The 23,681-nt window shown below is 39.1% G+C and overlaps 1 pseudogene across 1 annotated transcript; it reads left to right on the top strand.

Moving 5' to 3' along the window:
• The first annotated feature begins 21,760 nt into the window (after positions 1–21,760).
• LOC118356927 lies at positions 21,761–23,181 on the top strand (annotated as a pseudogene). The gene has a single exon (XR_004820042.1). The product of XR_004820042.1 is annotated as an elongation factor 1-gamma-like (transcript).
• Positions 23,182–23,681: the final 500 nt, after the last annotated feature.

Here is a 23,681-nt window from a genome sequence, read left to right as displayed (position 1 = left end):
GAGTCTTTCCAGTGAGTCATTAAGCAAGGGTGGTCTTGGGGACCTTTGATACAGTGGGCATCATAGGTAGGATTTTCTAGAATGACCCTGACTCACTTGAAATATGGTGAAAGCATTGTTTGGGGAAAGGCAAGATGATAGGATGGGGGATGACAAAACTCTGATGCCTGAATGGCTACCAAGTCACCTGTGGAATGGGACAACTGCTGTGCTATGATCAGTTATTGGAGGTAAAAATTATCAGTGGAATTTAGGAAGATAGACCTGGCTCCTGAGGAATTGACTCACTGAATATGAAAAGAAATGCAAAATAATGAGAAACAAACTAAATATGCAATCTTAGTTGTCTTTATCTGTAATAGCTAAAATGAAAGTAAAGGGTTGTGTTGGGGCAGATCCTGGCCCTGTGCCAAGTTCAGATTTTAAATGGTTTGAGCTATAGCTTTTAGTCTCAGAGCCACTACTGAAGGGACAATTTATGCTGTAAAAACAGACAGCACCTCTAGGACCTCTGATCACATTGAAGGTAGTCTTGGTGCTGAGGGGAGGCAAAACCAAGAAACTACTGAAATTGTCAGCTTTCTGAAGAACTTTTACTAAAATGGATTGTGAGAGTGACCAACTTAGGGACAGTCTGATTTTGAATAGTGCAGAATGGAGGAACATGTTTGGGTTGATGCTTTTCTGGGTGTATCTAGGGAAGAAGGTATGGTATGCTTGCACAGTTATACAATTATCCCCCCACATCACCTCAACTGCTCCAGGACCAGAGCTGCAACAGTGGTGCTAGAGGCAGGAATGGTCCTTAAGCAAGAACTTTAGCTTTAAACACTTATGCCAGAATTCCTAAGGGCTCTATGTGGTGGACTGGGCCTTCACTCTTACTGTCAAAATTAGGGTTGACAAATGACTACAGCTATATTACTTAATGATCAAGAGAGTCCACTAGTTCTACACCTGACCTTACCCCATGTCAGTGGGAATAGACTAAGTGGGAAGCACTTGCTAGACAAGCATTGCTGCTGGCAATCAGAACCAGCACAGAGGTGGAAACTATGTTCCTTCCAAAATTGGAAAGTTTGGGTAAAAATCAATGACAAATGGAGAAAAGGAGAAAAAAGTAGCCAAGGGTAAAGTGATGTGTAAATGAACTATGAAAATATGGAAATCCAATATTACTTTGCTGCCTCAAGAAGGGCTCAGAGGAAGGGATGATATCTCTTAGCTCAATTATAATAGATGTCTGAAAGGGTGAAGCTATATACTGCCAAGACAAGGTTAAATAGAAGCCTGTAAACATGAGAGGGAGTGTTCTGGGAGACATTTTGGCCATCAGTATGATGATAAACTAGACCAATTTTTAAATAATGATGAATGTGACTCTAGTAATATGTCAGTATCTTTTGATTCTTATTTTTCAGATTACATATATTACAAAGGATATCATCTGGCAAGGAATTTCTGGGAACTACTCCACATTTGCCACTGGACCACATAGTGTACAGTTCTTGGCAGACTGGTCTATGTAACTATAAACCTTGATGACCAGATGCTTAGAAAAGTTCCTGGTTATAGTGGATAAAACATAGAGACTGCATGCCTGACATGCTAAAATATGCTGTGCACAAATACATACCAGTTTTGTTATTGTGTATGTAAAACTATGAAACAGAATAGAAAGGATAATAGGAATTAAGCAGTAGGCATCACATGGTGGCTCTGAAATTTCCTAGGAAATGGTCCCACCCTGAGATAAGGAAGGCTGCAGTAGCCTTATGGCATACTCAGACTAAATTACATCTAGGTGTGACTACCATTCACCTGATCCTAGTATGAGGGACCTAACGTTTTTGGGCACACAAGTGTCTAACTACACTCAGGCCATTACAACATAGTGGCAACAACATGCATGGTGGAGTAAGCAACACTGGCCCACAAGATAGAAAAGGATTTTAGAGGGACACTGGTGCTGGTCTAGGTATCCCAGGACAAATTGAATTCAATTTAAAGGAGGAGCAGCACTCAGAAGAAAAAGATTTATTAACTAGAATAAGCAGATTCAGAAGTATTCTCTCCTAGGAAGAGAGCAATGGATGAGAGTCAGCCTGGAAAGATAATAGGTTTAGTGAAGTGGTCAGGCAGATTCAACAGACAATGCTAAACAAAGCCAGGACCCAGCATTGGGAAAGGCTTATTCCTGGCCCAACAGGGTCTCTTGACTACTTGAACACAGATAGAGTCTGAAGTAGCCATGGGACAATGGCCCTCCATCCTAGCTGCTGAGGCCCAAGGAGCACACCTATGAAAAACTTACAGACTTTTAAAATTATCGGAATTCTCTAAGGGCACTTGTAATTTACCTTGATGCACTATGACTGCCTTCACCCCAAGAACAGATCAAAAGAAGACATATTTGTAGTACAGTGAGCAGAATTAGGAAGTATTCTGAACACCACCTGTGTCCTTCCTGTAGAAGGGATGTGGACCCCACTATATAACAGTACACAATGGAAGCCAGTCTCAGCACAAGCCTCTGAACTAAGAGAAAAGGACTGGCTTTTCCCCCAACTGACTTGGAATCCAAAAATAATGAAATCATAGCCACATATAATCATTCCTGTCCATTACAATTTCTGGTATATGGGTAAGGGATTATTCTGTTGGGAAGACAGCAAATATTCTGTTGGGAAGACATAGCAAATACAGCAAGTTCAGTATAGTGTAACACTGGCATTGTTGATAAAATTCAAGTACCTTATGTAAATAAGTGATATGACAATACTGATACTGATGATCAAATGTGTTGGGAGATCAAGTTAAAGACCCCTGAAGATATAATGTCAATGGAAAATTACTTGCCTGGGAAAGTACTGGATATAACAAACCATCAGTTGATTTCCATGTTAAATAGTTCTGTACAAGTTTATTACAAGGTACAAATAATAGATTAAGAGGGAAAGCAAATAATCAAATAAGTACAAAAATATAAAAATGTATGTAATGCCTTCAAAGGATGGATTAGTTGTTTCTTTACATCTATCTTTGTCCCACACCCTGGCTTCTCCAAATGTTAAGCATATTCATTTATCTGTCATATAAATTTTATACTAAATGCAGATGCTCATAAAAATATGATTGGCTTGCTGAAGGAAAGCCTAGGGCAAGGACCAGGGAAGGTGGCTATGCAGAAAAAGGTTAGGAGATCTGGTTTGCTCAAACACAGCACATTCCCAAGAAAGGCATCATTTCAGAACTGGACCTTGGCTCATTCCTGGGTAATGAGTTGTGAGCCCCTGGAATATTCTGTCTGATATAAGAAGAATTCTGTATGCCTGAGGCTTTGGGCTGTGCTGTACCAGTTTGATCAGAGAGTTCATGCTAATGATGTGATTTATGGTGAATGTCTGCTTTTGCTCTGAGAGTCTAGAGTCTGAATAATTGAGGTGTTGTGTGCTTGTATGACTGACCCCAATAAAAACCCTGGACAACAAGGCTCAGATGAGCCTTCCTGGTTGGCAACATTTTACTTATATTGTCACACATTATTGCTGAGAGAATTAAATCCTCTTCAATGGAAGAGGATACCTGAAAGCTTGTGCCTGCTTTCTCCTGGACATCACCCCATGTGCCTTTTCCCTTTGCTGATTTTAATCTGTATCCTTTCACTGTAATAAGCCATAATCATAAGTAAACAAGCTTCCAATCTCTGTGAATCTTTTTAGTGAATCACCATTGTAGGACAGTGAACACAGTGACTGCATGGGCCATGTTCAATAGGTGTCTGTCAGGTACCAAGAGATATCAGTTATCCTGGCCACAGAGTAAGAAGCCACAGCTTTCCAAAGGATACATTTCAGATTTACATACATTTTAAAGTGACTATTTTGACTATCACTGAAATCATAGGGCTTTTAAGCAGCTGCTTTTCCACTTGGCATGAGCATGAACTTTAGAATTAGACAAACATGGATTGAAATCCTGACTTTTTTGTTACTCTGCGTGATTTTGGATGTCACTTAACTTCTCTGCAATCTATTTCCTTTTTCTGTGGAATGAGAATAACAATACACATATCACTATTGATACATATTTTGTCAGTTACATATAACATTGTGTTATTTATCAAGCTCCTATTCAATTTTTCTTCAGTTTTGCCCAAAACTTCCATGAAAACAAAATATTTCTGATAAAAAAAATTGCACTAATTACTAGCACTAAAATTTATATTCATCTACTTATCATAAGGACTGTTTAAAAAAATTTACATAATTCCACAAAGAATCTACCTATTTTCTATTCCATGAATAGAAACACTGGTGGTTGTTTTTTAATTAATGTTAGACTAAATTCTTATTGCATGAATTAGCCAATAGATGGCAGGACTTCAGAGAAAACTGAACTTCTGCTGCCCCTGTGCAAAATACTATCTGCATATCCAAAAGATCATTAACAAAGATACACTAGCTCCAGTTTGGCGTTTTCCATTCAAGCTTTGCTTATTTATGTTTTAAATGTTATACTATCTTCTCTTAGTCTAACAATAATTTGTATTTTTATATAATTTTAACAAAAACATTCCATTAATCATGAGGATATGATGATATGCTGTAGTGCTATTTTAAAAATGTTTAGTGTTTTGACACTAAAGAAGATACATAATTCATCTCAGAATAGGTGGCTCTTAGTTTAGGAAAATATAGTTTTTAGGGAAAAAATAAAGTCTGCCGGGTATAATCTGGAAAGAGATGGAGAACAAAGAAAGCTGATTTTTTGCAGCTGAATTAAATGTTAGAGAGACCAGGAGAGAGAAATTGAGTAACACAGGGACCAAGAGAAAAGGTGAATATGTGAGGACCCCATGAGGAAGAGCTATTTAGGCAACATGCTTCCCCCTTCTTATAACCATTTTTGAACTCTCCTGCAAAATATGCAGGCCCCGGAAGCATCTTGTCCTTTTGAAAATTATATAATGTCTCCCTCTGGACCATGTGATCTCAGGTGTTTTAACATGCTATAACCCTGGGGCTTCATTCGGTTGCATATTTGCATAGTTTTGCAAATGTTCTGCTCCTTTTGCAGAATCTGCCCTCAAGTTTAAATCTACAAACAGCAGCTTGAGTAGGGTTTTGTAAATTAAAATAATTTTCAGGCACACTGGGACATTCATATCCTATATTATCGTGGCACTCTTGGCAAGAGCTCAAAAGTAATTGTACACTACATTAATATTAAACAAGCCCTTTAAAAATCTTTCTGAAGGTGGTGATACAATTTCAGTAGCTTCCCCCCCCCAAGCATTTATAAATATCAAATTGGTTTAGTAAAGAGGCACTATTAGAAGGCTTCATCATAAACTGCACCTCTTAAAATAATCTTTCAATATACCATGTAGAAATCCCCAAAACTATGGTGTTGAAACAGATGGCACAATTGTGCTATTTAGCAACAATGCCACTCTTGGACTGTTAATTCCAATTATAAAATCTGAATCATGGAAGGGTAGATTATGCTACTGGTGCCTATCAGAAGTGTGTTTTCATAAGGTCACACATTTCTTGATGTTAGGTTATAAAGTAGGAGACAGGGATCTTATGACACTTATACCGGAACACTGTCAGAATTACCGGAGCTTAGTTTTAGGACACCCTGGGTTTGCCTCAGGTAAAACCAAAGCCTCCTGGGATAGGTCTCAAGAAGTAGGCTGACAGAACCCCAAATTTACACCATCTTTCTCTTATTTGAGAGGCTCCTCTGAAATAAGAAGGTAGAGTGAGATAATGAAATAATGGCAGAATGAAGCTGGAAGACAACATATTGTTTTCTGAAACTGGACAATATAAATAACATCAAAACTTAAAAGTGCTTAAAACTATGCAAGATCCTCCTACAAAGGAAGGGGCACAGTTTCATTAGGGACCTATTTATTATCCTGAAAAGAGAATATTAAAGAAAGAAAGTCAAAAGATACTAAAGACTTTTGAGTACATCATATGCTTGCTTTCCAACCCATCAAAATAGTATGTGAAATATTAACAGAGTTAACAAATTTTAAAAATCCTAATAATACCACCAAATTTGCAGAAAAGAGGTCCAATGGGTTTGGTTCTTTTGGGGGTTAGCCCAAAAAGATGCAGAAAACCATCCAAAAGTAGAAATGCTTCTCACCACTTCAGTAGCTCATCACTTCCACTGCAGGCTGGGGAAAAACTGTCATGATTTGTCTTATTTTGTTTGGTTGGTTTTGGTTGGGTTTGGTTTTGGTGGTAGTAGGAGGGAATGGGAAGATGTTGGCCCACCAATAATGGAGGAAAATATTAATGTAAAAAGGCAAAATTATTGTGGTCATTTCATTAGTTTGCTATAACAAAATTCCACAGACTAGGTAGCTTAAACAACAGAAATGTGTTTCCTCACAGCTCTGGAGGCTGGAAGTCCAAGATCAAGGTGTCCAACCAGATTTGATTTCTCCTGAAGCCTCTCTCCTTGGCTTGTAGATGGCTGCCTTCTTACTATGTCCTCACATGGTCTTTCCTCTCTGTGTGTGCATTCTTGGTGTTTCTTCTTCTCTTTATAAAGACAAAGGTCATATTGTATTAGGGTCCCAACTACATGACCTTATTTTAATTTAATTACTCTTAAAAGGTTCTGTCTCCAAATACAGTCACATTGTGGAGTACTGGGGGTTAGGAATTCAACACATGAATTTGGGCTTGGGAGGCACAATTAAGTCCATGATGGTGGTCTAAAATAATCTATAATCTATCAATAGAGACTTAGTAAAACTTGAAGCCTTAAAGGGATGTGAATAGGAGATGCATTTTGGGCATGGAAATGTAAGGAGCTCCACAGACCCACTCCACAGTGGAACTGGTGAAAATTACAAAAAGACAACCATTTAAATTCCCTGGAAATAGTCCTAAGGTGAAATAGTAAATGAAGAAACATTTATTCAAAAAAAACTACTAAAACTTGGTAAGAACAGCAAGAATCTATGGCATTTGAACTATGGCCCGTTTCTCCTTCCCTTCTCTCCTTCTGCTGAGATGGAAATTCCACTCCAGATGCAGGTAGCCAAGAACACAGGCCTCCTTCTCTCTCCAGTAATCCCCTTGGAGGGCTAAGGTATCTTCCTGGGATGGGTAGGATGTCAGCATTTGTCCTCTTGTTCTCAGCAACCTGGGGCAGAAGCTAAGTTCCAGAAGGGTGCAGCCAAGATATGGGTACTCTCTTCTTTCACCACGTCCTCATTTGTGGTATGGAGGCTCTACCTCAGTTGCAAACACTGAAAATACTGGGATCTGGGTGTCTCTCAGTCCTCCTGACTCACAAGGTGGAGATTCTCCCCCATGGAGAAACAAGCTAAAAAGACCAGAAGTGACTCTGCCAATTGGCAAGAGAAAAATAAAGTTTTACTTAGAAGGGAACCCTAATAAGATTATAGCAGACTTCTCTGTGGAACATAAGGAATAACATTAGGAGAAGGAAGGGGAAAATGAAGGGGGGTGGAAATGGGAGGGAGAGATGAACCATGACAGACTATGGAGTCTGAAAAACAAATTGAAGGTGTTAGATGGGAGGGGGGTTGGGAGGATGGGTTAGCCAGGTGATGGGTAATGTACTGCATGGAGCACTGGGTGTTACACGGAAACAATGAAGCATGGATCACTACAACAAAAACTAATGATGTGATGTATGGTGACTAACATAACATAATAAAATAAAATTTAAAAAAAGATTATAGCAGACTTTCTCATCACAAACAATGGAGGTCAGAAAAAAAAGGGTAACATTTTCCAAGTATTCAAAGAAAAAAAAAAGTCAACAAAGAATCCTATATCCAGCAAAGCTATCTTTTAGAAATGGAAGCAAAATATAGACATTCCCATATAAACAAACACAGAAAAAATTTGTTGATAGCAGACCTACCTTACAAGAAATACTTAAGAAAGTTATTCAAAACTGAAAACAGGGACAGTAATTTGAATTCACATGAAAAACAAGGGCTCTGGTAAAGGTAATTATGTATCTATAAAAGACAGCATAAATGCATATTTCTTCTCTTAACTGTTCTAAAAAATCAATTATATAAAACAGTATGTTTATGACTGTATTGTTAGACCTATAGCATATCAAAATATTTGCCCAAAATGACACAAAAGAGAAGGATGGGAGCAAAGCTGCATTAGGCTAGGGAAATGACCAGAGATGGTAACTCAAAAGCCCAGGAACAAATGAAGAGAATCAGCAATGGTAAAAAAAATAAGGTTAATATAACAAAAGCTATAAATATACACTTACTCTCCTTTCCTGTCCCAGCTCTTTAAAAGAAATAAAATTGTGTGATTATTTGTAACCATGTGTTGTTGAGTTTGTAACATTTATGGATACAATATGTACAACAATAATACCACAGAAAGCATAAAAAGGGAATAAAGCTACATAGGAGCAACATTCCTATATTTCATTGGAATTAAGTTAGTATAAATATGAAACTGATTTTTATAAATTAAGATGTATATCATAAGTCCTAGAGAAACCACTAAGGAAATAACTCTAAAAATAGTGAAAAAATATTTAAAAAATCAAAATGTTACATTAGAAAATATTCACTTACTGCAAAAGAAAGTAACTAGGGAGTAATAGGGGAACAGAAAAGACATTAGACACTTGAAAAATAAAATAAAATGACAAACATAAATCCAACTATATCAATAGTAACATTAAATGTGAATGGATTAAATAATCTAGTCAAAAGGCAGTTTGTCAGACTAGATTTTTTTTTTTTAAATCAACTATATGAGGCCTGTAGGAGACAGAGTGTAGATTCAAAAACACAAAAATACTGAGTCAGAATGAAAGAGGGGACATTACTTCCAGCCTTACAAAAATAAAGAGGATTATTAAGGAATACTATGAACAGTTTTGTCAATAAATTAGATAACTTAAATACAATGGATGAATTCCTAGAAAGACAAAAACTACTGAAACTGACTCAAGAAATAGAAAATCTGAATAGTCCTATACCAACTAAGGAGATTAACCACAAAAAAACAAACAAACAAACAAACAAAAAAAAAACTATGTTGAAAGATGCAAGCCCAGATAGCTTCACTAGTGAATTCTACCAAATGTTTAAAAATTAATACTAATTCTTCATAAACTATCCACCAAACTCATTCTATGAGGCCAATGATTACCCTGACACCAAAACCAGACAAAGATATCATAAGATGTCTAAGAAAACTATAAACATAAGAAAACTACAAACAAATGTATCTTATGAATATAGATGCAAAAACCTTCAATAAAATGTAGCCAGCTGAATTCAGAACCATAAAAAGCATTATACACCATGACCATCCCAGTAATGCAAGGTTGGTTTACCATCTGAATATCAATATAATACACTGTATCAAGTGAATAATAAGTAAGTTGGGCTGAAGTCAAAAAGAATGGACAACTCAAGTGGAAACCACCAGATTTTTATTTAGGTTGAAGTTCTGGTATTATTCACATTGTCTGGGATATAACAGTTTTTTTAATAATTGTGGAATAATAAAATTTAAATTTTTTGCATTTATACAGCAGGGCTTTAAGCTTAGGGCTTCTCTACCTAGATGTTTCTTATGCTCTATATTTATTAAGCAGCTACTTCATTTCCCATTTTATCTCTCTTTTGTTTCTTACATTCTAAACAAAATAAGCTGCCTTAGCCAATAAACAGTAATGGGTACCTGGGGCCCCTGGGTAGCTCAGTTGGTTAAGCGACTGCCTTCGGCTCAGGTCGTGATCCTGGAGTCCCGGGATCGAGTCCCACGTTGGGCTCCCTGCTCAGCAGGGAGTCTGCTTCTCCCTCTGACTCTCCTCTCTCTCATGCTCTCTGTCTCTCATTCTCTCTCTCTCTCAAATAAATAAAATCTTTAAAAAAAAAAAAACAGTAATGGGTACCTGCTGACAGTGGCTTTTTTCTGCTTTTTCTACTTCAGTATCAAAAGATCCCCTCTTTTAAACCTCCAAAATCCCACAAGAGCTCCCTGACATATTATGAGATTCCCATCATCAAAAGACCATTTTGATACCCTACTCTGCCTTTCAAGGCAAGAAAATGGCCTAGTACATTTAAAAATTGTGCACAAAGAGAAGAATAGTCATGGGCACATGGCCAGGTTGCTTCTTCTAATTGCCTGCACTGAGGATGGGCCAACCAGGCTTCCCTTTAGCTTCTCCAGCCATAGGGACCCACCACAGAAGGTGATGGACCTAAGAGTCATCATCCATAAAAGAAGGAAATAAAAAAATGCTGGGAAGACATTTCTTTTATTTTTGTTATTATGAGATATTTCAGACATGTTAAGAAGTCTTAAGGATAATTTAATAAACACCCATGTATCCTGAATCCAGTTTAAGAAATCAGCCAATTTAGACACATTTTGTTCTTATATGTTTTAACATTCATTTCATCTGTTCATTGGCCTTTATTTTAATTATATGACAAGAAGTCTGAAAATAATGCCTGGGTAAGAATTAGAATTAAAAGTTCAGGTCACATTCTTTGGCTGAAACTTGGACACATGTTCTTCCTTTTTCTTTTGTTCTTCAAGCCAACTGAAATCTTTTTGTCATAATTGTTATTAGCTACTATGAGTTTTTATTTTTACTTGTTCAAAAGCAAGCAATCAAAAATTGCAATAAAAAATCCTTTTAAAATCAGTCTGCATAAAACTGTTAAAAAATCTCTGACATATACAGGTGAATGTACATTAAAGGAAACTTTTAGGGTATTATTGTTAATTATCTTTTTAAAATTTTATAGGCTTCTTTTGTCACTCATTAGATATTCAGATAACTAATGACTGTACCATCTGGTTCTTTTTATAAATGCACATAACATTACAACATGAGTATGGAAAATAGTCACTACTTGTTTGGGCCATTTTTAGGCTCTTTAAATCATGGGTACCCTGGTTATAGCCAACTTCAGCCAGCAGAGAGATAGCATTGTTATTTTATGATCCAGGCACTTCTCAACATTCCAACAGAAAGAATGAGTTTTGAAGTATAGCCAGTTCTGACTGTAATCTAATCTGGAAGCTGAAATAGTCATTTAAGTATATACTAAAAACTCTTGTAAAATTATCTTGTCAGAAGCAATTGCAGAAGTTGAAGCAAAGTGAATTTACATTCCAATTTATGTACATTGGTTGGTTTTACCTTGGAAAATATCTCACTAAGATTCTTAAAATACTTTGTGAAGAGTTTTGCTTCAATAAGTTGGAAGTGGTCTTTCCAACTATTAAATTGTTTCATTCTCTAATTTAGTGGAATGTATATGTCATGTTTAATACAGATGAATCACAGTAAATTTTCTTTTAAACCTTGGAAATGACCCAGAACTATGATTTATCCATTGCTCTTCTCATAAAATATAACACTTGGTAAAATAAAAGGATTCAGAGACAAATCTAACATACTTTCTCCTTAGTTCCCTGGAAAAATGGAGACTCTGAGGTTAAATCAGGGTAAATGATTCACTACCTATTGTTCACTCAGAACAGAAGTGAAAAATTGAATGTACGTGTTCCTGTGTCAGTCTGCAAGGGTGCCTTAACAAAATACCACAGTCTGGGTGACTTAAACAAGAGGAATTTATTTCTCACAGTTGTGGAGGCTAGAAGTCTGAGATCAAGTTGTCATCAGGGTTGGTTTCTCTGGAAGCCTCTTCTTGGCTTACAGATGGCCACCTTCTCCCTGGGTCCTCACATGCTCTTCCATGTGTGTACACATGTCTGATGCTTTTCTCCATCTGTGTCCAGATTTTCCTTTTTTTATAAGGCCACCAGTCATGTTGGATTAGGGCCCATCCTTATGATCTCATTTTAACTTAATGACCTCTTTAAAGACCCTGTCTCCAAATACAGTCACAGTCTCAGGGACAGGGGTTAGGGCTTCAACATATGAATTTAGGGGGTCACAATTCGGCTCATAACAATTACATAACACTTGTGCAAAGCACACACTCTAACCAGTTTACAAAGGCAGGGCACTCATTCTTGGTGCCACTTTCTGAAAGAAGCCCTTTTATTTTAATTCAAAACAATGATTTTCATCCTCGTTTTCAATTCTGATTCAATGTTAACTATGCTAGCTGACTCTAAGAATCTGCTAAGTATTTACAAAAAGAAATAAATTATTGGATATTCAGCTGAAAAGAAAACACTCACCTTGATTTTCTAAGGCTGCCAATTTTAGACTCCAGCATGTCTTCTGGCATTTCTGAAGTGGCTTTGGCACCTGTTAATAATGGAAACACTGCTCTGCTAGCAGCAAACAGTTCCAATGACCCCACCAGCAGACTAAAAGTACTTCAAGCCACAACACGAGGCCATCAAGCATATGGGGCCCTAATGTCCAGGTTGTACTTTCATCTCCAAAAATAAGCTGAGTCCTGCTTCTGTGAGGTTAAGAAGTACCAAGACTCTGCCCTTTGCCTTGACACTGCTTTCTGCAGCTGGACTCAAATTTAAGTAGAACGATTCTAGTCCTTCTTATACCTGTAAAAATATATGCTGTAATTTTTATTTTTGTGAATTTAGAAATAGAATGTTATACATGATGTATTTAAGGAAATAATGTTATACCCTGGGCACCTGTCTAATACTCCTAATCCCCATGGTTTAGGAACTTATTACCATAGAACCTCTGTGGCTTAAGGATTTCTTGAATAATTCATGACCTAGCATCTCCTGGGAATTAGTGGTGAGCTCTAGGCCTGATATAAGAGAAAAGACACCCCAGCCCAGGACTGTCCTGGGAGCAATGTCATAAGACCCAGCAGAGCCATTCAGCCTCTGGGTGAAGGGAGAAAAGCAATCTGGGCTGAGCACCTTCTTACAAGGCTCACGCTAGATTGTTTTCATCTTACTTGTTCATTTCATCCTCACAAGCTTAAGAAAAGGTATATGTTCTTCCCTCCTTCCTTCTTTCCTCCCTCCCTTTCTTTTTCTTTCTTTCTTTCTTTCTTTCTTTCTTTCTTTCTTTCTTTCTTTCTTTCTTTCTTTCTTTCTTTCTTTCTTTCTTTCTTTCTTTCTTTCTTTCTTTCTTTCTTTCTTTCTCTCTTTCTCTCTCTCTCTCTTTCTCTCTTTCTTTCTTTCTTTCTTTCTTTCTTTCTTTTCCTTCCTTCCTTCTTTGTTTTGTTGTTTCGTTCTGTTTTTGTTTCTGCATTTTTAGGAAACTGAAACTCAAGGCTGTTACCTTCTTATTAGCAAAACCTCATAAGTAGAAATGCCAAAATTCCATCATATGGTCATCGTCCACCAAAACCTATGGTATTTAGGTGCTGCATGCCTTCAGTTAGGTGCAGGGATAAATGTCTGGCCCCAACTGGCCATCAGAGTGTGGCAACATTTTGTTAGATGTTCTGTCAACAACTTCTTAGGGAAACCTAGTTAGCGCTACAGAAGTTATGTAGAGTTTTCAAGTTTTTGAGAATATAATCCAAACAAGTATGTATATGAGTTATTTTTATAAGAGTAAATTTGGCTCAGAAGACCAGTTTCTGAGAACTTAGTAAATAGTTATTGAGAAAAAGAATAAAGATGCTTCAAGAAGTTGGTAACAGAGTATGAGTGTGTTTCCTTTGGTGATGAACATGACTTCATAGGTAGACTGTCCTAGTCCAAACCCTGCTCTGGTGGCCAGGGGCAATTGTGTTTCTGGGTGCCATGGGTCTGATATAATTGAAGAGACAATCTTTGGCAAGCTATCACACCCAGGGCACTGCACAAACAGCAAACTGAAACATATCCCTAGTCTTCATGTGAAATAAGACTTCTTGTTCCTCAGCTTCATCCTAAGGAGCAGGCTTCAGATTTTCCACATATCCAGAAGCTACAGAGGTGCCCCCAGGGAATGTGGACAGGAAGATCCTGTATAGTACTCTTCCTTGGCCTCACCACAGCTTGCTGATACCCCCCAGAAAGGAGTTTATAAACTCATCTAAAACAATGATATTTGCAACTGTTGCCCAAGTGACACCTCCAGAATTCCTAATCTGGAAACCAGCAGAGTTTACAATTATAGGCTCACAAGACTGTATATATTTACATACCTTAAAAGCTGCTGCCTGAGGATCTGGCTTACAATTAGCCTGAACTAGACATTGTCTGAGATCCCTCCCTTTGGAACACCAGCGGGTCTTGGCACACCCTCATCAACTGGGACCTATGAAGAAAAAATCAGGCTACTTAGACAATCACAAAGGTCTGATAAAAAAAAAAGCTATGGCAATGTTAAATAACAAATGTCATCTCCTATACAAAGCCAAGATTGAAAGCAGTAGCTATTTAACTGGGTAGATAGACACAAATACAGAAAATCTAGCAAAGTAAGGGGACAAGAGAATATGTTCCAAATGAGACAAAACCTCAAAAAAGACCTTAATGAAACAGAAATAAGTAATGTACCTGATAAAGAATTCTAGTAATGGTCATAAAGGAGCTCACTGAACTCAAGAGAAGGACAAACACAGTGAGAACCTCAACAAAGAGATAGAAAACATAAGAAAGTACCAAACAGAAGTCACAGAGCTAAAGAATGCAATATCTGATCTGAAAAATACACTAGAGCAGCAGACTGGATGAAGCAGAGGAGTGAATCAGCAAGCTGGAAGAAAGGGCAGTGGAACTCACACAGACAAAGCAGCAAAAAGAAAAAAGAATTTTGAACAGTTATGTGGAATAATGTGTTATTCCACATCAAGTGGAATAAGATTTGCATTACAGGGATTCCAGTAGGAGAAGAGAGAGAAAGGGGGTTGGGAAACCTATTTGAAGAACTATTATTAGCAAGGAGATTGAATCAGTAATCAAGACCTTCCAAACAAAAGTCCAGGAACCAGACAATTCTACCAAACATTCAAAGAAGTTTTAACACCAATCCTTCTCACACTCCTTCAAAAAATTGAACAGGAGGAAATGCTTCCAAATTCATTTTACAAGGCTAGCATTAACCTGATACCATTTACAAGGCTAACATTAACCTGATACCAAAACCAGCACACAAATGAAAGAAAGTTACAGGCTAATATCGTTACTGAACATAGATGTAAAAATCCTCAACAAAATTTTAGCAAACCAAATTCAACAATACATTACAAGGAAAATACACCATGAACAAATGGGATTTATCCCAGGGATGCAAGAATGGTTCAACAACCATATATCGATCAACATGATACACCACATTAACAAAGGATAGGGACACCTGGGTGGCTCAGTAGGTTAAGTGTCTGACTCAAGGTCATGAGTTCAAACCCCACGTTGGGCTCCATGCCCAACTTAAGGGGTGATAAAAGGATAAATTTCATATAATCACCTCAATAGAAGCAAAGAAAGCATTTGACATGATTTAACATTCATTTATGATAAAAACTCTCAACAAAGTAGGGATAGGGGGAATGTACCACAATAGAATAGACCATATATGACAAGCCCACTGCTAACATCATACTCAATGGTGAAAAGCCGAAAGTTTTTCCTCTAAAATCATGAACAAGGCAAGTATGCCCACTCTCACTACTTTTATTCAACGTAGTACTGGAAGTCCTAGCCATAACAATTAGGCAAGAAAAGGAAATAAAAGACATCCAAATGAGAAGGAAAGAAATAAAACTGCCAATATTGCAGACAATAGAATTCTATATATAGAAAACCTTAAAAACTCCATCAAAAAACTGTTAGAACTAAAAATTCAGTAAAGTTGAAGGATACAAAATTAATATACAGAAATCTGTTTCATTTCTATATATTAACAACCTATCAAAAAGAGAAATTAAGAAAACAATCCCATTTATAATTACATCCAAAAAATACCTAGGAATAAATTTAACCAAGGAGGTAAAAGACCTGTCCACTAAAAACTACAAGACATTAATAAAAGAAATTGAAGAAGACAGAAATAAATGGAAAGATATCCTGTGCTCATTCATTGGAATAATTAACATTATTAAATGTCCATATTAGCTAAAGCAACATATGGATTCAATGCAATCCCTACCAAAATCCCAATGGAATTTTTCACAGAACTAGAACAAATAATTCTAAAATTTATATGGAACCACAAAAAATGCCAAGGACCCAAAGTGATTTTGAGAAAGAACAAAGCTGAAGGTGTCATGCTCCCTATTTTCAAACTATACAACAAAACTATAGTAATCAGAACAGTTTGGTATTGGTATAAAGTAGAAAACAGACATATAGATCAGTGGAACAGAAAAGAGAGCCCGGAAATAAATTCACATGCATATGGTCAATTCATTTACAACAAAGGAGCAAGAATATACAATGGGAAAAGGATAATCTTTTCAATAAATGGTATTGGGAAAACTGGACAACCACATGCAAAAGAAAGAAGACCATTATACACATAAATTACACCATATACAGAAATAAACTCAAAATAAATACTTGAATGCAAAACCTGAAACCATAAGATTCCTAGAAGAAAACATAGGCAATAAGCTACTTAACATTGGTCTTAATCATTTTTTTTTTTTTTGGATGTGACTCCAAAGGCAAGGGACAGTGAAGCAAAAATAAACAAATGGGATTATTATCAAAACAAAAATTTTCTGCACAGCAAAGGAAACCATCAATGAAACAAATAGGCAACCTGCTGAAAATGAGAAGACATTTGCAAATCGTATATCTGACAATGGGTTAATATCCAAAATGGGCAAAGAATTCATACAACTCAACAAGAAAAAAAATCAATTAAAAAATGGGCAGAAGACCTAAACAGACATTTTTCCAAAGAAGATGCAGATAGCTAATAGGCACATGAAAAGGTGTTCAACATCACTAATTATCAGGGAAATGCAATTCAAAGCCACAGTGAGATATCGCCTCACAACTCTTTGAATGGCTAATATCAAAAAGACAAGAAAAACAAGCATTGGCCATGATGTGGAGAAAACGGAACGCTTGTGCACTGTTGATGGGAAGTAAAGTGATGCAGCCACTATGGAAGACCACATGCAGATTCCTCAAAAAAATTAAAAATAGAATACCACATGATCCAGCTATTTCACTTTTGCTTATTTATTCAAAGAATACAAAACTACTAATTTGAAAAGATACATGCACCCCCTATATTCACTGCATCATATTTACAATAGTCAAGATATGGAAACAACCTAAGTGTTCATTACTGGATGAATGGATAGAGAAGATGTGGGATGGATAGATAGAGATTATATGATAGATGATGGATAGATAGATATAGAAAGATAGGTAGATAGATAGATAGATAGATAGATGATAAATAGATGATAGATAGATACACACAGTAGAATACTACTCAGTCATAAAAAAAAGAATGAAATCTTGCCATTTGTAACAACATGGATGAAACTTGAAGGTCTTATGTGAAATAACTCAGACAGAGAAGGACAAACACCATATGATATCATGTATGTGTGATATCTAAAAAACAAACAAATGAAAAAACAAAACAAAAGTAAATTCATAAATATAGAGATCAGATTGGTGGTTACTAGAAGGGGAGGGGATTTGGGGTGAGAAATAGGTAAAACGGCTCAATTGTATGGTGACAGTTGATAACTGGACTTGTGGTGCTGATCACTGTGTATGTATACAAATGTGAAGTTATAATGTTATACACCTAAAATTTATATAATGTTGTATACCAATTTTACCTCAATAAGACAAAAACAAAAAGATCAAGGCAACAACAAAAATAATAGAATACCAGAGACATGTATCACTACTTTAGATAGCAGAAAGAAGTATTTATACTGTTATTAAAGAATCACAAGATATTCAATGCCTGGAAAATTCAAAAGATGAAAACAGGAAATGTTCTAAGCAGGAGCCCATGACAAGGAATGGTCCTCTACAAGAACCTCAGGGCTCAAGTTCAGCAACATCAGCTCCAGGCCTTTATCCACCAAAAGTGATTCTCCAAGGGAAATAAACAGAGGTGGGAACACCTGCTGGAGGAGGAAGTCAGTGTAGTCCCAGCAACAAGGGGCAGTGACAGCGACACAGAAGGAGCAGACATTGTGTCATTTGTCAGAGTTCTGCCCTCAGCTCAACCTTAGTAGGTCAGGGCCCCTGGGAAAAAAGGGGCACCTGAAATAGAGGTTTCATTATGCCGGGTGGGAAAGAAACACACATCAATAAAGCCTTGGGTCTGTAGCTGCAGCTTGTGCAAATTTCTAATTTTTTAACAAACAAAATTTTTAATAAACAAAATTTGCAAAATACTGAGAGGAAACACTATACACAGATGAGCTTTTCCCCAGCTTGATGAGTGAGTTCCTCCAGTTAAGCCTAAGTCCATACAAGGGTGGACACTAACTGACATAGTGCTGAGATTGAAACAAAAATTGTCTAGATTTCTGTTCTTCCATCAGTCATCACCTCATCTTTGCCCTGGATGCCAAGTGTGGTTCCACATGGCATTAATTGCTGGGTTCTGTGGACATCATTTTGCTTCAGTTAACCGTGATACCAACAGTGACTTGCTTATGTATGTGTCTATTATGTATGTATGTGTGTGTGTGTACACATATTTGTGTGTACATTTGTGTATGTGTATTGTGCCTTGTGTGCATGTATGTGTGTGTGCACATGTTTGTGTCTCTGTGTGTGCATATGTGCACATGTATGCATGCATAGGCGCATATATGCATTTGATAGGAGTGGAGATGGTAGTGTGGTACATGTCCTATTAGCCCTCCGGATTCTCTAGAAAATGAAACAATTAGAAGCTTGCATTACCTCGGTTGGACTTCTGAAGTCCTGAAGGAAGCGTGGCTGGCAAAGACAGCCCAAGCTACAGCTGTCACCAGGAATCACAGTGAAGACTTTTTGGCTGAGGCTGAGAGGTTTAAAGACCGGGAGGATCATTTTGAGTTTCTACTTTCTCCCTGGAAATCTATTAATGTACAGGAATTCACCATGGCCAAATTTGAAACATTTCTATTTGCTGGTGTTATAGAAAGATGCGTTTTTAGTTGGTCTTTTATTTATGTGGTATAGTGTCTGGAGATCTGTACTCCACTGCTCAGCTGGGCAGGACCAGGGCTGGAGAACACAGCAGGAAGGGAATTGTCAGTCTCAAAACAGCACTGTCCTGGAGCACAAGGGGGTGCTGTGAGGCACTGTCCTGGGACAACTGAGGTCATCTGGAGTGATGCGGGCAAACCTGGGTGTCAGAGCATCCATCTCATGAAAGCTAGAGCCAGGCTGAGGATGAAACATTAAACTGATGGCTTCCTCCATCCAGAAATCAAACCACAGCCTGCTGTAGAAAATGAAACCCAAGGGAATGTTCCTCATGCCTTGGAGATTTCCACTGAGCACTTGTATCAGAACACCCTTCGCCTGTGGCCTCTGCCTCTATCCCACACTCACTGTCCCGGAGGGAGGCATGCCTTCTCGGATTGGAGAATTCTGAGAGGGGACTGAGCTTGTCTGCATTGCTCACCCCTCCCCTCCCCTGCAGGTAGCTGCCTGACCTCCAGCGTGTGCTCCCTCATTCAGTCAACCCTCCAGGCTGCCAGGGAAGGCCTCCAGCTAGGGAGGTGGAGTCAGTTCAGGCAGGTAAGGAGAAGGTGAGAAGGAGGGGGCATGGGGTTACTGGCCAGATGCCATCTGCATGCTCCCCCTTAGGTGCATCAGTAGGACAGAAAATATCATTTTGACCACCTGTCTGATTTCTGCATCTACTTCTCCACTGGTTCCAAACTTGGAGAAGGGTCTGAAGAGTTCATGATTATCACTGCTCAAACCTCAACTGTGGTAGCAAAACTTTTACTGGCTATGGCCAGATCGGTCGTGAATTACGACGAACGGTGTCACAGCTCTCTCATTTCTGTTTGAAACTCTGCCATGCCCAGCTTTCCCACAGCTAAGACTCCCAGGGACATATGCCCCAGGGTAGTCATGATTTCACCAGGTTTATCACTGAAACTCAAGCTAACCGTGATGTCTGGAGTGGGGGAGGGGGAGGAAAACTGGAGTCCCCACCAATACAGAACTCTAAACCTTAGTTTCAACTTCCTCCTCCATAAGCCCTTTAATTGTTACTAACCAAAACAAAAGCAAAAAACTATGCAATGCAAATTCCACTTTCTCCATGAATGTTTCCCTCTGCATCCTAGTCAAGAGTAATTTTCTGCCTTCTGTGAACTCCTAGAGTTTTTAAGTCTTCTGTAATAGTATAATTCACTATACTCTAACATGTTAGAATATCTAATATATTCATGGCTAATCTGCTACTTGACTCTAAGCTATTGGAGGGCAGGAACTTCATCCTGTTCATCCCATGTCCTTAGAAGAGTGACTTGCAAGGAGCAGTTGATACAAGTTTGCTCAATGAAATCAGTTTTACCTCCTATCGAAAGTATTTAAAGCGCTCAGCATTACAGCTTTGTACATTCATCCCATGGGGAATTATTCTTTACCACCCAGAAATTGTGAATTGCATTTCAGATGAAAGCTTTTGATTAAAACAGGCCTTGCTGGCAAAAGCACCTCATGTCACTAGCTGCAAGTGGTGCCAGAATGTGAAAATGAGCCGGGTCCCATCCGGCTTTCAGATTTCAATAAACATCAATACTCATATGTTTAAAACGGAAGCAAAATCCTTCAAAAGATCTTAAACTGTGTTGGAGTGAGGATGAAATATACTGCTGATCTGAGAGTTGGCATGGCAAACAGAATTTCTCAGCTCTTTGATCAATGCTGAAATGCTTAGAGTCTTACAATGGAAAATAACCACGTAGGTTATGCAGTAAGAGCCCTCCTTCTGTGGATGAGGAAACTGAGGCTCAGACAGGGCCGGCGAGGTGACCAGTGAAGTCACAGACGATCAGCCGCCATGGGTCAGAGCATACAGCCCCCCTGACTCCCACTGAGGCTGGCCTGTGAAGGGACCCAGATATCACCACAGCGATTCAGAGTTAGTCGAAATCTGGCCACTGAGAGAGCCACCGGCGATCTCTGAGCACAAGATGCCATGATCCAAGTTGCAGGAGCAACAGTCTGGAGGTCATGCTCAAGGCTAGAAAGAGGCAGAAAAGAGGGGCCAGACAGGCTACAGGAGAGACCCTGGGCCAGGAGGAGGTCACAATAGCATGAGTGTTTTAGGGGACATACTAGGCAGAGAACATTTTATAGAAATAATTTGTTTGATTAAACCGCTTTCTAAATAAATTAAGGAATGTTAGTCCTTGTTATGCTTTTTTGTACTTATTTTCCAGTATCTCCTGCAGGATTGTTCCTCTGGGCAAGACATAAGAAAATGATGAAGTTAGAGTTTTTGTCCACAACAGGGAAGATGTGTCTTTTATCCATCTCAGAGGAGGAAACAAAAAGACCCAAGTACACAAAATAAAATACATTTACATTTTGGAATATTAAGCAGCTATGAAAAGACTATGGTCTTCTGTAGTGATGTGCCAACATTTCAAGAATCCCATGTAGCTCTGTGAATAATACCAGTCAGAGAACAACATTATAATACCAGCCTACTTATTTAAAAAACTAATAGGGCAATAATCAGAAAGTGCATGCACACCCCTGTGTTCATAAATACAAAGGCCTTCCCCCGAATAATTTCTATGGGAAAAGGGAACATGCCCTTGTCAGCCTATATCCATCTACTCCATTCAAATGTTTGCCAACAATAACGTATTTTTGTGATATTTTTATTAAAAAATAAATTTAGCCACCCCCTTTCTCTGCGGAATCACCATGGCGGCTGGGACCCTGTACACATATCCTGAAAACTGGAGGGCCTTCAAGGCTCTCATTGCTGCTCAGTACAGTGGGGCTCAGGTCCGCGTGCTCTCCGCACCACCCCACTTCCACTTCGGCCAAACCAACCGCACCCCTGAATTTCTCCGTAAATTTCCTGCCGGCAAGGTTCCAGCATTTGAGGGTGACGATGGATTCTGTGTGTTCGAGAGCATGCCATTGCCTACTATGTGAGCAATGAGGAGCTGCGGGGAAGTACTCCAGAGGCAGCAGCCCAGGTGGTGCAGTGGGTGAGCTTTGCTGATAGTGACATAGTGCCCCCAGCCAGTACCTGGGTGTTCCCCACCTTGGGCATCATGCACCACAATAAGCAGGCCACAGAGAATGCAAAGGAGGAAGTGAGGCGAATTCTGGGGCTACTGGATGCTCACTTGAAGACTAGGACTTTCCTGGTGGGCGAACGTGTGACACTGGCTGACATCACAGTCGTCTGCACCCTGTTGTGGCTCTATAAACAGGTCCTGGAGCCTTCTTTCCGCCAGGCTTTCCCCAATACCACCCGCTGGTTCGTCACCTGCATCAACCAGCCACAGTTCCGGGCCATCCTGGGGGAGGTGAAGCTCTGCGAGAAGATGGCCCAGTTTGACGCTAAAAAGTTTGCAGAGAGCCAGCCTAAAAAGGACACCCCACGGAAAGAGAAGGGTTCTCGGGAAGAGAAGCAGAAGCCCCAGGCTGAACGGAAAGAGGAGAAAAAGGCTGCTGCCCCTGCTCCTGAGGAGGAGATGGATGAATGTGAGCAGGCACTGGCTGCTGAGCCGAAGGCCAAGGACCCCTTTGCTCACCTGCCCAAGAGTACCTTTGTGTTGGACGAATTTAAGCGCAAGTACTCCAATGAGGACACTCTTTCTGTGGCGCTGCCGTATTTTTGGGAGCACTTTGATAAGGATGGCTGGTCTCTGTGGTACGCTGAGTACCGCTTCCCTGAGGAGCTCACCCAGACCTTCATGAGCTGTAACCTCATCACTGGAATGTTCCAGCGGTTGGACAAGCTGAGGAAGAATGCCTTTGCCAGTGTCATCCTCTTTGGAACCAACAATAGCAGCTCCATTTCTGGAGTTTGGGTCTTCCGAGGCCAGGAGCTTGCCTTTCCGCTGAGTCCAGACTGGCAGGTGGACTACGAGTCGTACACATGGCGGAAACTGGATCCTGGCAGCGGGGAGACCCAGACGCTGGTTCGAGAGTACTTTTCCTGGGAGGGGGCCTTCCAGCATGTGGGCAAAACCTTCAATCAGGGCAAGATCTTCAAGTGAACATGTCTTGCCATCGCCTAGCTGCCTGTACCCGCCCTTCAGGGAGATGGGGGTCATTAAAGGAAACTGAACATTGAAAAAAAAAAAAATAAATAAAAAAAAAATAAATTTAAAGTGTGCTTACTATACCAATTACTTTTGTATATTGCAGACAAAAAGGAAATTTCTACCCCATTTTCTTGGCTTGTAGAAATAAGCAAAAGCTACAGTGAGAAAGTTTTAGGAAGATGTGGCTTTGAAAGGGTCAAGAGCATGCTAAGCCCGGCTGGCCTTAGAAAGCCCACGCATACCTGATATTGTCGTCCTACAAGGACTTAGCCAGTGATTCTAATATATGGGTTATAAGAATTTATTGCACACTCTACTGTCCAGTTTCATCAACAATATCAGTGTTTCTGTTTCTTTTTTGATTTTTTTTAAAGATTTTATTTATTTATTTGCGAGAGAGAGAGAGAGAGAGAGAACTGAGCGAAGGGGATGGGCGGAGGGAGAGGGAGAAACCGACTCACTGCTGAGCAGGGAGCCCGATGCAGGGCTCAATTCCAGGACCCTGAGATCGTGCCCTGAGCCAAAGGCAGACGCTTAATCG

The sequence above is a fragment of the Zalophus californianus genome, chromosome 4, assembly GCF_009762305.2.
Source record: "Zalophus californianus isolate mZalCal1 chromosome 4, mZalCal1.pri.v2, whole genome shotgun sequence".
Classification (NCBI taxonomy): Eukaryota; Metazoa; Chordata; class Mammalia; order Carnivora; family Otariidae; genus Zalophus; species Zalophus californianus.
The sequence above is the reverse complement of the archived record's forward strand: the minus strand, read 5'-3'. Positions and strand labels throughout refer to the sequence as shown.